The 17,753-nt window shown below is 40.6% G+C and overlaps 1 long non-coding RNA gene across 1 annotated transcript in view; it reads right to left on the bottom strand.

Annotated features, from left to right (window-relative positions):
• LOC122231384 overlaps positions 1–15,545 on the bottom strand; it is a 156,231-nt gene extending 140,686 nt beyond the window's left edge. Inside the window, exon 1 of the long non-coding RNA XR_006208604.1 lies at positions 15,470–15,545. This is a non-coding gene — a long non-coding RNA (uncharacterized LOC122231384). The remainder of the gene's footprint in view (positions 1–15,469) is intronic.
• Between the last annotated feature and the right edge of the window lie 2,208 nt (positions 15,546–17,753).

Below are 17,753 nucleotides of genomic sequence, written 5' to 3'. Positions count from 1 at the left end.
GACAAAACGATGAGACTTCAGGTGCATGATGCCCGGAGGCTGTTCCCGTGGAAGCTGTAAAACGGACACCCAGAGCCTGGTACCCTGTGCGACTGGGGAGGGACCGGTATCTGGCTTCCCGTGCTGGGGCCAGAGTTAGGGGACAAGAAAGAGAGAAGCCGGCAGCTGGAAATCAAGCCCTTGCCATTGTGAACTGTTGTAGGGGATTACGGTCCGCCTTCTGGGCTGGATCTCTTCTGCATCCATTTCCCAGCTCTGTCAGTTCCCATATGCCGCTCTTCAGGGCTAAGCCTCTGTGTTTTCCTGAACATTCCACAGAATTTCACCTGACATGCTTGCTCAGAGGTTGGCACTAGGTAAACGCGGTGCGGACGCATCGCGTTTACCTACGTCAGAAACATTATCCAAACCCTGAAAATGAGGAAAAATGTGGGCAGGTCATAGGAAAGCGAAGCCTTAGCCACAGGAGTGCAAAGGGTTAAATTCACTGTTTACCCAGGATCCCGGGCTTAAGAAAGGAAATTTAAACCCTGTGACCCAGCAATAGCACTGCTAGGAATTTACCCAAGGGATACAAGAGTTCCGATGCATAGGGGCACTTGGACCTCAATGTTTGTAGCAGCACTTTCAACAATAGCCAAGTTATGGAAAGAGCCTAAATGTCCATCAACTGATGAATGGATAAAGAAATTGTGGTTTATATACACAATGGAGTACTACATGGCAATGAGAAAGAATGAAATATGGCCTTTCGTAGCAACGTGGATAGAACTGGAGAGTGTTATGCTAAGTGAAATAAGCCATACAGAGAAAGACAGACACCATATGGTTTCACTCTTATGTGGATTCTGAGAAACTTAACAGAAACCCATGGGGGAGCAGAAGGGGAAAGATAGGTACAAAGGGAGAGGGAGGGAGGCAAACCATAAGAGACTCTTAAAAACTGAGAACAAACTGAGGGTTGATGGGGGGTGGGGGAGAGGGGAAAGTAGCTGATGGGCATTGAGGAGGGCACCTGTTGGGATGAGCACTGGGTGTTGTATGGAAACCAATTTGACAATAAATTTCGTATTGGAAAAAAAAAGAAAAAATGGAAACAAAAAAATAAAATAAAATTCAGAAATTAAAAAAAATAAACTGTATTTTTTTTAGGAAGATGAACTAATTTCTTTCTGGGGCGACATGTGACCCCACAATTTTATTGTCCTTTTGAACATAAACTAGTCTGTGTGTAACCCAGTGATCTCAATATACAATTATCTACATGTAATTACTCCACAAATGCTCTCTGAAACAGTTGAACAGCTTCCTGTTACCTTCACTGATTAATGAATAGAATAAAATTTTTGACATGTGTGCATTTTATATATTTATGAATCCTGCTTTTAATCTTTGGAAAAGTACACTTTTAGTATACATGTGTTAAAAACACGATTAGGTGTGCTTTAAGTTTTTCCCACTGTTTACTCCCCTATAGATCTTCACCCAGGGTCCTGCACGTAATAGATGTTCAATACATGTTTGATGAACAGCCTATCCATTAATAAGAATGGCTAACAGTGAACCCATAGATACACTTCTTTTACTCCTTTTTTAATCACAGGAGTGTAAGCTTAAACAGTTTAATAAAAAATCGTTTTGGGTAGTTTTTTGTTTTTTTTTTAATGAAGTGGTTAAGGGTATTTGGTTTACTAAATAAGCAGATTAAAATGTGGAAATAGGGGCACCTGGGTGGCTCAGTCAGTTAAATGTCCGACATCAGTTCAGGTCATGATCTCACGGTTGATGAGTTTGAGCCCCATGTCAGGCTCCGTGCTGAGAGCTCGGAGCCTGGAGCCTGCTTCGGATTCTGTGTCTCCCTCTCTCTCTGCCCCTCCCCGACTCGTGCTCTGTCTCTGTCTCAAAAATAAACAAAACAAATTAAAAAACACAAATTTTTAAATGTGGAAATAAAGTGTATATATTTACTTATATATTAGATGATAAGAAATAGCCTGCATTTTTTAATTAGAAATGTGGAGTGCACTGTAAGTCATAATCCCAATGAAAAAGGCAGAGCCACTCTCAAAGGTCCACACTACCAAGTGGATACTACTCAGATACAGGTATCTTTACCAACTCCAAGCCCACGATTTGGCCCGAAATAAATGGCACTTGAAATGGATTTAATTTCTCATGACAACACACACAATTTCAGAGTGAGGTTTTCTACACGCATAGAAGGAAGTTCTTCAGCTACCCGATGGAAACCAATCCACATACGAGCCAAAAAATGCAGTGGGCTTTAAGCAGAAACAGATGAGGGAAAGAAACCACCGAGACACCACATGGGGAGTAACGACAGATACAACTTCGGGCTTTGAAATAAACATATAATTTTCAGAAAATAAATATATTTGTGAAGGAGTTCGATTCAAAAGGAGAGCGGTTTCATATAAAGTGCAGCAGCAATATAAAAAAGGGAAGATGCATAATTCCCAGTAGGTTTCATCTGAAGAATGAAGAGCTGTATTAATACTAAAAAATCAATCAGTGTAATTCACCCTATTAACAGAATAGAGAAGAAAAACCATATGATCATCCTAAGAGGTGCAAAAAAGCATTTCACAAAATTCAATACCTATTCCTGAAAACAGCTTTGTACAGACAGGAATAAATGGAACTTCTTCAATAGGAAAAAAAGTGTCATAAGAAAAACCAACAGTTAACATCACACGTAGTGAAATATCGAACTCTTTCCCAAGTAGATGAGAAGCGATTCAAGGATTCTCACTCCCACTATTTCTGTTCAACACTGTACCCCAGGTTTGCTTATGTAAAAACTCCTAAGCATCTAAAAACGCCTGCTAGATCTAACAAATGGATTCAGCAAGGTCACAGGATATAAGGCTAACAGGTGAAACCCTGCTTTTTGAATATATATTAGCAGCAAAGATTTCAAAAATGAAAATATGATTTAAAACTGCAGGGCACCTGAACGGCTCACTCACTTAAGCATCCGACCTCCGCTCAGGTCATGATCTCATGGTTCATGGGTTCGAGCCCCACGTCGGGCTCTGTGCTGATGGCTTGGAGCCTGGAGCCTGCTTCGGATTCCAGGTCTCCTCTCTCTCTGCCCCGCCCCCACTGGCACTCTGTCTCTTCTCTCAAAAATAAATAAACACTCAAAAATTTTTAAAAATCCACGTACAGTGGCATCAGGAGCCACAAAGTATTTGGGACATTGTTATTTACCAATGATTGTGGGCATTCTGTCTTGTTGGTCTACACGCATGTTATACGCGGCCTAATTTGATCTTCTAGACAGCTTCTGAGGGGCACCTGGGTGACTCAGTTGGTCTAGCATCAGACTTAGGCTCAGGTCATGATCTCACGATTCATGAGTTCGAGCCCCACATGGGGCTCTCTTCTCTGAGCACGGAGCCCACTTCAGATCCTCTGTCCCCCTCTCTTTCAGCCCCTCCCCCCATTTGCACTCTCTCTCTCTCTCTTTCTCAAAAATAAACATTTTTAAAACACACCTTTGAGGTACTTTTTCTATATTACTTGTCCAAAAGACACAGCCGTAAAGAGACAGAACAGAGTAAAACTATGTACTGAGGGGCTCAAAGTCCATCTTGTTTCTACTGTATGTACTTTATGGAAAGTTATAAAATATGTTGTTAGCCTGTTAATATTCTAATGAACCCTTTTTCCATAGACATCAATAGACCAAAAGTAGTTTTGGAAAACTGTGTGTATTTGAAAGTACTTTGATTCATTAACCCAATGTTATGGGATAACAGAGGCTGATTCACTTAGAAATAAAAATCGGTGTCCTAATAATGGAGCAAAACTATATATTCAACATGTTTAGCTTTTTCAATTATCTTGAAGCGTTAAAAATATCAAGTCATAAGGAATTAAAATTAAACATTAAAAAACGGATGCATAAAGAAAGTCTGTGGCTGGCTTGGTGGTCCCACCCACTGCTTGGTGACCTGCTGGAAGGACTCTCGTGGCTCAAAAGAAAGTCAGACTCATGGCTACAATTTATACAGAAAAGCATAAAAGGCGAGAATAACTCAGGTGGAGCTAGAAAGGCCACTTAAAGAATTCCTTGTCCTTCTGCCTGGTTTGCACAAATGTATCTTTTATCTTCAGCCGCGAACTGCAGGGACACGAGAGACGTTCTCGCCCGGGGAAATTCCTTCAAGGTAGTTGGTCACAAACCTACTGCATTACCAGCCATGGTGTAGACCCCAAACCAGGCACCAGGTGCACATCACAAACCTGAATGCTCACTTTCGACATGCTGACAACCTCTTCATGTTGACCCGCTGCTTCCCGGTGCGAGAACGACATCGCTACCCGGAACTATGTGAACATGCCTGTGGCTTAGTTCTCAGAGTCTGATACAGGGTCATCACCATGGCTACAGTGGTAAGTGAAAACTAAATGGAACAGATCTGATAAAATTATTTCCTTGAAATTGTGCAAGGTCATCTATAGGAAGAACGGTGATAGGACTTTTGCTTGGAATTCTGATCCAGGCCTTTCTTGAAGGTAAGAAAATGTCAGCAGAGGACAGACAGATCAGGCTAATGGAACAGCCTGTCCACCATTCTAAAGTCACGAGATAACTTTTGATGGGCAGCATGACAAGCATAAACTAAACTGTCTGATAGGCATGTGACCAGCAGTCAAGATCCAGGGGTGCAGGCTGGGCTGATGGTCAGAGCGGAGCCTAGGAGTCCAAGCTTCTCCTAATTGTGCATTTTGGGTAGTTTCTTAACACTGATTGACAGACAGAAAGACGATGGGAGCTACCTTCTGAACTTTTGATAAAAATAAAAATGTAAGATGTGCATCCTGTAAATATTCAAAAGTTTACACCTCTATCTGACTCGTCCTTAGATACCCTGCTTTATTTAGCTCAATATGCACTTAGCATAGACTTTGGTATATCGATGCAGTCTGAGCACACTGATAGGTTGATATGCATAAAATATTTTTTACAAAAATTATTTTGATTTTATACATGAAAATGTGAACAGTCTTTAAAAATCTTTATTATTATTACCAAAAGGACATCTGTCATATGGTCCATAAATATGCATTCAGTTCATGTGGGAGGCAGTGCCGAAGTCAAAAGACCACCATTTGGGGAAAAGAAAAAAAAGTTCCACTGTAGACTTTATTTAACGAGCAACTGGGACAGAGAACAGAGTCTACAACTGTGTCTAAGCAAAGAGCGAACACAGAGAGGTGGGGCTCAGGCCCTGTGGAAGTCTGCTGCTAAAAACAGAAACAAGATGAAAAAACATGAAATACTGTATTTAACTAAAGAAATATTACAGGAAGGACATGTCCTTGTACATTTTATTCACTTAGGAGTGTATATGGACTTAGCACTAGAGCAGTGTCGTCAATCCAGATTGATTTCTTGCGTTGATATGTTTTTATTCATTTGCTATGGTCTAGTGAGATGATGAAAGCACTTTATATTGCATATAAGCCCTTGAATAAGGGAAACAGCTCTTATTTCAAAAATTTATATATTTTGGTGAGTAAAAATTATACAAAATAATAAGGAAACAAAATAAAAAGAACAAACATAAATGCCTAAAACACTTTTAGATATCATATGTGATAAAAAGAGCAAATATAAAATTGGTGATACAAAAATACGACAACAAATATGGAAAAATTAATCCCTGGAAATCGCAAGTGGACATTATCAGGATATACAAAGGTGCCACGCAGCTTTAAAATTTTTGTCATCATGGTCAAATCAGGAGAAAAAATATTTATGGATTATATTTTTCCATTTAAAATGAAAATACGTAGTTCAGTTGAGTGGAAATGGGGGAAATAGTTATACTTATTTTTCTTTTAAAGTAAGAACTTCAATGAAAACACTGGTAAGAGACAAATGTTAATATTCAGGAATATTTTTACAATAGATATTCCTGTTATGGAATAAATAAGTCATGAGGACAAAAAGTCCAGCACAGGGAAAATGGTCAAAAATGCTGTACTAACTATGTACAGTGAGAGACAATAACTACACCCACCACAGTGTTTTGTGATGTATATAAATGTCAAATCACTATGTTATAAGTTGGAAACTATTATAATATTGTATGTCAACTAAAAATTTCAAAGAAATAAAAAAGGCAAAGCATACTTGAAATTTTACCCATCGACACTCCTCTTTGTTCTCTAAGGATCTTGTGTAACTAGTAATCATATTATGTGCAGGAGATAAGTGTTTATTGTTTTATGTATCTTTTCCCATCCTACTAACCCCTCTAGTTATTTTTTAAATGTGTTTTTTATTTTTGAGAGAGAGAGAGAGAGAGAGAGAGCGCTAGTGGGGGAGAGGCAGAGAGATAGCAGACAGAATCCCAAACAGGCTTCACATGATATAAGCACAGAGCCTAGTGTGGGGCTCGAACTCCAAACTGTGAAATCAGGACCTGAGCCAAAACCAAGAATTGGACATTTAACTGACTGAGCCACCAAGGCACCCCAACCAACTCCTTTAAATAACTTTTGAAAATATTGTGGCATGGAATAAGATTTGAAAAATATTTCTACAAGTAAAAGTATAATAAGCAAAAAAAAAAAAAAAATCGAGAAGCAACTTTCTAGTTTTGAACCTGGAAATGTGTTTGACTTCACTATGCAAGGACTCAGTCTTATGTGGTTTTTAACCTTGGTTATAATGGAGACATTACTGGTGAACTGAGGAGAGAATTTTGAGGGAAAACTCATCTTGGGAAGATGAGCAGAGGCAGAGGACCCCATGTCAAGAATGAGAACCAATACAGCAGAGGTACAAACTACCCCAGCACGGTATTTACAGAAAGGGCAGGGAACAATGGAAAATACCACAGAGAAGATTAGCAGGTAGAAAACAGCTGTCTGCTTGCACCTTAGGTGATTATTGATGCCTTTGGTGAAAGCATGGTTGTTGAAAGGCGAAGTTGGGTATATTTTCCTATTATCTATTCATTACTGTGTAACAAACTACCCTAAAACTTAGTAGCCTATGTCAACCCTTTTATTCTTTTCATTATCTTGTGACTCAGGTATTCAGAAAAGTTTCAGCTGGATATTTGGCTCTGATTCACTCACAAGGTATCAACTTGGGTTCCCCAGTCAGGAGGATCAACTTCTAAGATGGCCTTATCGCTCACATGCCTTATACCATAGTTCTCTAGTTCTCTTTGATCTCTCCCCTCACCCCCCTCACTGCTCTCCCCTCACTGAACATAGCTCTGCATTTTCTAGCACCTTCTCATAGCACAGTGATCTTAAGGCAACTACACTTCTCACGTACAGGCTTGCTACCAAAGGACAGAAAAGCAGAAGCTCACAGACCAGTAGGGCTATGCCTGGAATTGGCACGGAGTCATTTCTGCCATATTCTATTTGTCAAAGCTGTACAATGGTCACTGGGCAGTGACATAGGATCTACTGCTTGATGGAGGAACTGCAAAGTCACACTGAAGAAGGGCATGTACCACATTGAGGTCATCTTTAGAAAATACAGTTGGCCACAGTATAGTTAAGGAAATACTAAGCAGACAGGAGACTACTACAACAGTGAGGAAGCTTCAGCGTGTTTGATAAACACTGAGTAGCTTACAGTAGTTTCAACAGAAGATGTGGTTAAGGGGATGGAGGAAATTAGACAGAGCTCAGACCAGGAGACCAGAGGCTTGAAGGAAGTCCCAGATAGAGTTAATTCAATAAGCTAGTTGTTCTTAGTAGTGAAGTAATATGGTCCAACTTTTATCTTCCTTGATATACATACATCAAGGCAGAACTGTTCTAGAGTACTGAGCACCAGAAAAGAGTCACACTTGGAAGGCAGAGGCATCCTTTTCTCAGGGAGAAGGGCCTATGTGTCCTCAAGGCAGAGAAGACAAAACTTGCCTGTGGGACTTTCTTCTGCTCCACTGAGTGTATCTCCTGAGGACAGAAGGGGAGGTGAAAGAGGAAGGACCCTCTATGGCAGCAGGGACACAGAACCTAGGACCTTACCAAGTCCCATATAACCAGAATCTATTTCTATCATTTAGCTTCTTCTTAGCACCTGATGTTACATGTATTTTTCCAGATGGCAGAGTATGAGTTTCCTGAGCTCACTTCCTCCCATGGACACACTGAGATAACAGCTACAGTTGTGCAACTCTGAAAACAACCCAAAAACTGGCAGGGCAGAATCTCCACAGTCAATCTGAGAGCGGAGGCCACATCAAATGGGTAGAAGAGGTGGAGACATGATTGGGAATAAACCCGCAGCAAGACTAAGTACATATGGGAGGGACACCACAAACACGGAAAAATGAGCAAATCAGACCCCACACCAGGCACCCCCAGCAGAGAGGACTCCACTGGAAAGATGAATCTCCATAACATCTGGCTTTGATAAACACTGGGGCTTAACTTCACAGATTCTTACAATCAGCACTTAACTTCACGTGCTTTAAAAATCAGTGAGCTAGCTCTAGGAGAGCCGGAGGGTGAGAGGAAACTGAGCCCTTGTCCTTAAAAAGCCAGCATAACAAGGGACAAGGCCAAGGGACAGAATGGAAGCAGCGGTTTGAAAAGCACCTGGGTTACGCATGGAGATTTATTAACTAATCTCAGAACATGCATTGGAGGGGCAAGGATCCTTAGGAGACTTCTCCAAGAACAAAAATGCTGGTGGGCCCCATTTCTCTCCCCCCCACTGCCTTGAGAGCCACACATGTGTGGCCGACAGTAAACACTCTATCTATCTGGCTAGCTCTGCTTTTGGCGACAAATCCAACCCATCCACCCTGCCCACTTGGCAGGTGTCCCTCCAAAGCAACTTCTTTTCCAACACACTCTACAAACAATCCTGGCAGGGATTGGCAGAACTCTAAAGTGACTGCTGTCCTAGGGAGAAGGAAACACAATCAGACACAACAGTGTAATCACACCTTAACAGGCAAAACTTATGGCAGAAGTGCAGAGAAAGCACCCCGATCAGTGTGACAGCAGCCTTGACAGACAGATTGGGCACAGACATCAGATCTGAGTCCCGCCCACCGACAAAACCCTCTCAGAGGGCATCACAGGGAGAACACCCTGCAGTTTAGTGTGATTACAGCCCCAGCAAATAGACCAAAGGCAGGCATCTGGTCTGAACGCTGAAACCACCCAACGAGAAGCCCATCATGGCCCCAGACAGGTCCCATAATAGGACAGGGACCAAACCGTGCCCGGTGTACCACAGGACATAAAGTGGGCCATTGCAGCCAAGTGGACTGAGGGCAAATATGGCTTTGCCACAGACAGCACAGGCAGCCCACACAGGTGACAGCCCTGGAGCTCCAGGATCTGGTGAAGAAGAGGCATTGCACTAAGGATCACTAAAAGACCTCTTCTTCATAAGGCCACTACTTTCAAGATCGGCACACATAGCTGACTTCCCTGAGATATAAATTCAAGAACAGAGAACTGATAAAATGAGGAGACAGAGGAATATGCCCCAAATAAAAGAACAGGACAAGAACACAGTGCAGGAGTTAAATGAAAAAGAGATAAGCAATATGCCTGATAAAGATTTCAAACTCATGGGTAATAAAGACACTCACTGGACATGAAAAAAGAGCACAGGATCTCAGTGAGACCTTCAAAAAAGGGAACAATTTAAAAATAAATTTAAACAGAGAGGAAGAACTCAACAACAGAAATAAGAAATACCCTATAGGGAATCAGTAACAGATTAGAGGACGAAGAACAAAACTTCAGCAACCTAAAAGACACGGTAATGGAAAGCAAACAAATAGGACGGAAATTAATTAATTAACTAAAATAAAATAAAATAAAATAAAATAAAATAAAATAAAATAAAATAAAATAATAATGAACACAGGTTAATGGAACTCAGTAATATTATCAAGCATAGTAACAGTCGGATTATAGGTATCCCAGAAGAAGAAGAAGGAGAGACAGAGTAAAGGGCAGAAAATTTATTTGAACAAATAATAGCTGGAAACTTCCCTTATATGAGGAAGAAAATAGAAATCCAGATACAGGACGCAAAGAGAGCCCCCAGAAAAATTAATGCAAGCAGGTCCACACCAAGACACAAAATTAAAATGGGAAAAAATAGTGAAAAAGAGAGAACTTTAAAAGCCCCAAGAGAAAAGAAAATAGTCACATACAAGGCAAACCGCATAAGGAGTTCAGTTGACTCTTCAGCAGAAACTTTGTAGGCCAGAAGGGAACGGCAAGATATATTCAAAGTACCAAAAGGAAAACCAAAACAAACTCAAAACCTTGCAACCCAAAATGACTCTACCTGGTAAGAGTATCACTCAGAATAGAAGGATAGAGTTTCACAGACAAACAAAAGTTAAAGAAGTTCATCACCACTTAAACAGCCTTATAAGAAATGTGAAAGGGAATTAAGTAGAAAGAAAAGGCCATAACTGGGAGTAAGAAAATTAGGAAAGGAAAAAATCTCACAGGTTGCTGTTTCAGCACCGAAGGGTGATAACAGAGGCCTTCTTTGAATCCATTTTGATGTAACCTTATTTCAATTCTGTTCCCTTAATGTCACTGCTCTTCAAAAGTACAGAAAGTAAAAGGAATCTTCCTCCTTAAGAAAGTGGGGTAGCAGTTCTTCCAAAGTCTGGAATCAAATGGAATGTCACCTCACTCCCTCCCAATGACTCAGCATGCTTCTAGCTTCTGACCAGTGATCCTTAACGCCATATGCATCAGGAGTATCACCATCCTTGCAACACTCCTTAGCTCATGAAAATTCTACTCTAGCCTTTCCATTAAGCATGTTGCAATTGTACGATGCAATCAGAAATTACCTTTATATTTCTCCCACAGATCATTCAAATCTACCCTGTAGGGCTATGGTAGGTCTGGTTTCTTTGGAATCCTTTGGACATTAGAAAGTCCACCAGTCACATTTCATTCTAATAATAGTGTCATGTTAGCTACTGAAATATATAGTCTTACATAATAACCAAGAGTTTTTTGGATATCTTATCACTAGCCATCTCTCACCTTCCCTTAAAATACTCAGTGCTTTGGGGCGCCTGGGTGGCTCAGTCAGTTAAGCATCTGACTCTTAATGTCATCTCAGGTCATGATTTCATGGCTCCTGAGATTGAGCCCCACATCGGGCTCAGTGCTGACAATGGGGAGCCTGCTTGGTATTCTCTTTCCCTCCCTCTCTTTGTGCCTATCCTCTGCTTATGCTCACTCTCTCTCTCTCAAAATAAATAAATAAAACTTAAAAAAAAATACTCAGTGCTTTTCCCTAGTGAGTCAGTTAGGGTTTTTCACTCATTTGCTAGGCTCCTGGGGGCCCAGCTTGAGACTCTTTCTGTGGTCCCTTCAACTTGGCATCCCTCTCTATTCTTGGAAACATCCTTTCTGGAACCATGAGTTCTCTGTTTCAATTTGCAATGGTTACCATCTAGACTTGCTATCAATGCTGACTTTAATTTCATTATCGTCTAGAAATTCCATTTGCCTATCTCTTTTGTTGAATCCCCTGCTTCCTAGATTCTAGGAAGTTTATGTCTTCTTTTGAGGGGCGCATATCCACCTGAGAAAGAATACATCAACACTCTTTCAACTGCTTACTCCAAAGAATTTATGTACCACGCATATATGAAACATGTTCATTATTCTTGTTCATACTGAATTGTGAATCAGGCTAGGCGTCAGGTTCTACATTTGAAAACCTGGCTGTAATGCGGCTACCTGGCTATTTGATTTTTGAAAAGTTTGCTACGAGGAGTGTGCATGTGAGCAATTATATCCTGCAAGTTTTCACAGTCTTCTTTTTATCCCTACACAATATTCTGAAATTTTATGATATGCCTTGATGTAGATCATTCCTCAGTTGCTGTGCCAGACACGTGGCAGAGCTGTCAATTTGGAAACTCACAGTCTGAATAATTTTCTTTCAATTCATCTTTTAAAATCTCTTCTCCTTTGTATGCCTCCTTCGTCTTTCTGGGTCTGCACTTGGCCAGACACGAAATCCCCTAGATTCGCACTCGAGTTCATTATTTTCTCTCTGCTTTTCCATCTCTTTGTCTACTTTATGCTACCGCAGAGAGTCCTGTTGCTCAAAGAGTACCTGAGACGGACTACCAGCGTCACCTGCAAGCATGTGCGAAATGCACAAGCTCAAGCCCAACCCTGGAAACATTTAATCAGAGTTTGCATTTTATCAGATTCTCCGACTGATTTGAATGTGCACTAACGTTTAAGAAGTACTGCTGTACAATCACTGTGATTTGTGCTTCACTCATTAGGTTGAAGTTTTCTATTTCTGCTGTCATATTTTTTTCCTTTTTTCCCCTTTTGTTTTCTGGATATTCCTTTTTATAACAGCATTCTCTATTTTATGAAAACATATACTTGACCTCTCTGATGATATAATTATACATTGTGAGGCTTTGTGGAGGTGTTTTTTTTTTTCCCTTCTTTTTCTGTTTCTTTTTCTCTTATTCTATTTCTACCAGGCTTATGAGTCTGAATGTTGTCAACATTCGGGCGAATTTTGGGAAGACAGCTAAGACTAAATCATCAATTCAGAATACAATTTGACTTAAGCCTCTTTGTATTCAGTAAGACCAAATGCCCATCATCAGTCAATGTGCTGTCTGAGCTCAGAGCCTACTGTATCAACACACACAGAGACTAAATCCCCCATCTGTTGTCACAGGGAGGGGGAGAGAAGGAACACTCTGCTGGCTAGTGTGTGGGATCTGGTTTACAGGCCCCATACACCAACTTCTCTGTGTTTACTCTCATCTGACATGCTCACTTTGGGATGCACCATCTGTCCATCTCCAAAACTTCTTTTGAAGTTTTGGGAGCACAAGTGAGCCTCCTTCTTACTTTGGCTCCTGCAGATAGGTTTTAACTTTCCTAACTCTTACAAAGCAGTTGCCACTCATATCTCAGCATCACAAATTCAAAACCTTTACTGATGTGTCTTGTCTCCGGCATCTTCTCTTGTGCCATTCTTCATCCTTGTGAATTTAGACTTTCTATCAACTGTTGTTTCGGTTGTAGGGGGATGTGGTGGCATGATTTTATTTACTTGTGTGTCTTATGGTCCCTGTTTGCCAGGATGTCTCTTTTCTTTCTTTTTATCTTTAGAACAACCCTGTTTCCTACTGATTACATTGTGATAAGCTAAGATAGAAAATTAAAAAAACATAATATGCTACTGAAACTACTGAAGATGTTCATCTTGAAAGCAAGTTTTCTGACTTCAAGTCTCTTGGTCTTTCTGCTACTATTTATATCAGGGATAGGTCAGCAAACTATTGTCCATGGGCTAAATCTGGCCCACTGTGTGTTTTTGAAAATAAAGTTTTACTGAAACACAATCAATATATTTTTCATGTACTATCTGTGACTGCTTCCACACTAAAGTGGCAGAGTTTTTTCCAAAGGGACTGGAAAGCCTGAAATATTTACTACCTAGACATTTATAGAAAAAGTGTGCCAATACCTGCTCTAAATCCTTACATAAGCACTACCCCTAATCACTTTATTCTAATAGCCCTATCTGAACCTTTGCACACAGTCCCACCTCTGGAAAATGTACATCTCAATCTCATTGTACTATGCAGTCAAATGCTCGACCCCTGAGCTATACCCCTACAATCTCATTGTACTATATATGCCTTTTTTAAGAATTGTGTGTGTGTGTGTGTGTGTGTGTTCAACTGGTTTCTCAAGTAATTATGTAAAATGCACAATCTTTGATTGTCTTTATTTCCCAAATAACCTAGAGTCAACTTTTTTTTCATTTTTGAGAAATTTGTTCTAATGTTTATTTGTTTATTTTGAGAGAGAGAGGGAGAGAGAGAGAGTGCACAAGCAGGGGAGGGGCAGAGAAAGAGGGAGAGAGAGAGAATCCCAAGTAGGCTCCACACTGTCAGCACAGAGCCAGATTTAGGGCTCAAACGTAGAAACCATGACAGCATAACCTAAGCCAAAATCAAGAGTCAGACACTCAAACGACAGACCCATCCAGGTATCCCAACTTTATTTCATTTTTCAATTCATTTTGGTTAATAAAAATATTTAGAAGTGTCTAGATACCTAGCAGATTTTTAGAAAATAACATCTGAACACTTTCCTCAGCCCTTTGGTCCAACACGGCTTATATAAGTTGGGGACTTCGGAATGTCACCACAAGCTATATAAACACATCTGGATTTTGTCAAACAGCATCACCATGTCCTTGTTACACAGACAGAAGCATCTGTCATGTGTCCATTGCTTATTAATCCTAAGTAATGCTGATCTTGTTAAGCATGGACATTCAAACCAAGTCTAAGGCTCTATATCACTCATCTGGGAATCATTTACATGGATCTTTTCCTATTTCTGAACCCATGAAATAAGTAAATCCAAAAAGGTAACCTAGTGGCACAAACAGGCAATTCTCCAGCATGAACTCAGCAACTTTAATATTTACATCATGTTTTTCATTTGTGTATCATTAGGAGTCCTGTTTTCAATTCATGGCATGGCTGTGATGAAGAGTTTTCATGTTTATAATTCAGACCAAAAGAATCATCATTGCCAGCATAGTTGAATTTGCTGTCCCGCCATCAAAGGCACATTCTTTGGCGATTAGCTACCATATAATAAAACCTCACATTCCAAAACAATGAAAAACTAAATCAGCAATGGAAGAGTACATTTCAGTGAACAGAAAAACCAAACTGTGTAGAAATACTTACATTTGACCAAGTATTACCAGAAGGATATTTAGGCAGATTCAGAAAGAACAGCCCAATAGTATTATATGTAGCATTATACAAACCAAAGACAGGATAGTACAGTCCAAAAGCATCTGGACTGTGCATCAAAGGACCTGATTTCTGATCTCGTCTGTGCACTGGGGTGCTCTGTGATAGACACTTTTGCTCTCCCTAGGTATTAGCTTCATCATAAAAAGTTAAAACACAAACAAACACATACCTGTGGGTTGAATTAGGTGATCTCGTACAGTCCTTCTAGCTCTCTCAATTTTAAAGCCCCAGCTACACAATTTACTGATAATTCTGTTACATACAAAATATTAATAAATATGTAAGCTTGGTGTACAAAGAAAATCCTCACTATGCAGTCTGGTCCAATAATGAGTGATTACATGTCCCCCATTTGGAAGATTCCCAATCAAACCTTCCTTACTACTGATCACTCTGAGGCCTGAATAGATGTACCTTGATGTTTTGTTGCTGTTTTTGCCAACCAAAATAAAATAATATCTTCTTATGCTTCCCGCAATAATTGATGTATGCCAGACATGATGGGTTTACTCAAGATCTCTGTGCATCTGAACCCAATAGAGTAACAAACCTAAGGAACATCTGAATCCTTATACCTCCATGTTAAGCAGAAGAAATATTGAACAGGAATATTAAAAAATGCAACTCACTGTTAATTCCCAGGACCACTGTGTGAATCATCAGTACTTGAGGTACATGTACAGAGTCTGGTGAGGGGTCTCCAATAACTGAATATTGTCAAGAACTGTGGACATTAAATCAGGGAAATAAGCAAGAGCAACACTTTTCCAGGGGATGAAACATTATGAGATGATTAGTTCCCATCTCCTAAAAGGGAAGTAAGACATTCCCTTAGTCTTCAAGAGAATACCACCATAGAGGCAGTACTTAATAACCAGCCAGGGGGAACTCAAGAATGGCTCTGATAGCGGGATCAGGGTACACGGAGCCCAAGACATATTTCCAGTTTCATCCCATCACAAAGGGAATTTTCAGCAAAGCAGAACCCTTATATTCGAAAGCCTGAGGAGAAGAAGAGGAATACTTCCTAATTGAAGAGAAATTAGCGAGTCAGCTGACTCAGGAAGCAGCTTTCCACAAGTGCTCCTCCCAGCAGAGACCTATGGAAGTGGCTCTCTGATTATAATACCCCGAGAGGAAAAACTCGGAAGCCGAACATCCTTGCTTGAGCCAAGAGTGTTTTGATGGATGGCGTATGATTAGCCGTGTGTATATGAAAATACACCAGAAACAGCTTTAATTATGTTATGAACTAATATTTTCAGGCTTTTTTTTTTAAAAGTAGATTTAGGTTCATAGAGGAAGGCACACAGATTTCCCATACACACCTGGCTCCCCCCGACCCATGAATAACTTCTTCCATCATCCACACCCCCTCCACAGCAGGACATTTTGTTACATATGATGAATCCACACTGACAATACAAAGTCACCCAAAGTTGGTAGTTTTCTTTAGGACTTGCTCAGCACTGTACATTCTGTGGGTTTGGACACACGTATAACATCCATCATACGATGTTTTCACTGCCCTAAAAATCCTGTGTGCTCTACCTACTCATCCCTCCCCTCCCCCCAATGTCGACCCCAATCCCTGACAACCACTGATCTTTCTTCTGTCTCTGTGGTTTTGCTTTTGGCAGAAGGTCATATAATTTGAATCATGTAGTCTTTTCAAAGTGGCTCCCTTCCCTTAGTCATGTGCATTTCAGTCTCCATGTTGGGCCAAGGTCTGAGACCCCCTTTCTGTTCAGTGCTGAAGGGTATCCATTGTGTGGACACCAGTTTATTTATTTCCATTTATCCAATGAAGGGCGGCTTGGTTGCTTCCGAGTTCCGTCAATTATGAATGAGACGGCTATAAGCAACCATGTGAAAGTCATTGTATGGACTGAAACAGTATTTTGACCAAATTTTGGATTAGCACCCTGCCCACCCAGATGCTTATTTTGTACCGATTCCCTGATTGTCAACATCGAGGGCTCATTTCAAAGAAAACTGTATTGATAATATTGCTGTGGGCTGAAGTGTGTCCACCAAAGGGATATGCTGAAGTCCTAGCCCCTGGTACCTGTGAACGTGACCTCCTTCAGAAAGGGGGGTCACAATATGACAGTGAGGTCAGACTCTACTGGGGAGGGGGAACTAATCCAACATGACTAGTGTCTTCATAGGAAGACAGGACAGACACACCGGAGTGCCACATGAACGTGGAAGTGACTGGCCTGACGCCACTGTAGGCTAAGAGGAAGCACTACTGGCCAGAAGACCAGAAAGGGTTCAACTCAGAGGGTCAGAGGGCGCACGGCCTGGCCAACACCTTGATTCCAGGATTCTAGACACCCAAACGTAAGAGAATAAATTTCTATTGTTCTAAGCCACCCGGTTTTCAATACTTTGTTACAGCAGATATGAATATTAAGGAAATTCAGATTATTGGACCTATCTTCCACATACAAATTTTTGGATAATGACAAACGTAACCTTGAATACAAAAAAACAAAAACAAACAAACAACAAAACAAAACAAAACACAACAAAACAAAACGAGGGTGGATGGGGTGTTTGGGTGGCTCAGTCGGTTAAGTGTTTCACTCTTGACTTCAGCTCAGGTCATGATCTCATGGGTGATGAGCCTGCATCTGGTTGGTTCTTCACTGACAGCGCAGAGCCTGCTTGGGATTCTCTCTCTCTCGGCCCCTCCCACACTCACACAGAGCACGCGCTCTCTCTCTCACTCTCAAAATAAATAAATAAACTTAAAAAATAGGGTGGCAGAATTGAGGAAGCATGTAAAGTAAGTAAATCTTGAAAGAAAATTTCTTTACTCTCATTTTTTCCAACACAATATAAACAGTTGGTTTCCACGGAGGAGGCTATATAGGAATTCCAACTCCAAATAACAAAACTGATTTT

This window comes from Panthera tigris, chromosome D1, assembly GCF_018350195.1.
Source record: "Panthera tigris isolate Pti1 chromosome D1, P.tigris_Pti1_mat1.1, whole genome shotgun sequence".
Classification (NCBI taxonomy): domain Eukaryota; kingdom Metazoa; phylum Chordata; class Mammalia; order Carnivora; family Felidae; genus Panthera; species Panthera tigris.
The sequence above is the reverse complement of the archived record's forward strand: the minus strand, read 5'-3'. Positions and strand labels throughout refer to the sequence as shown.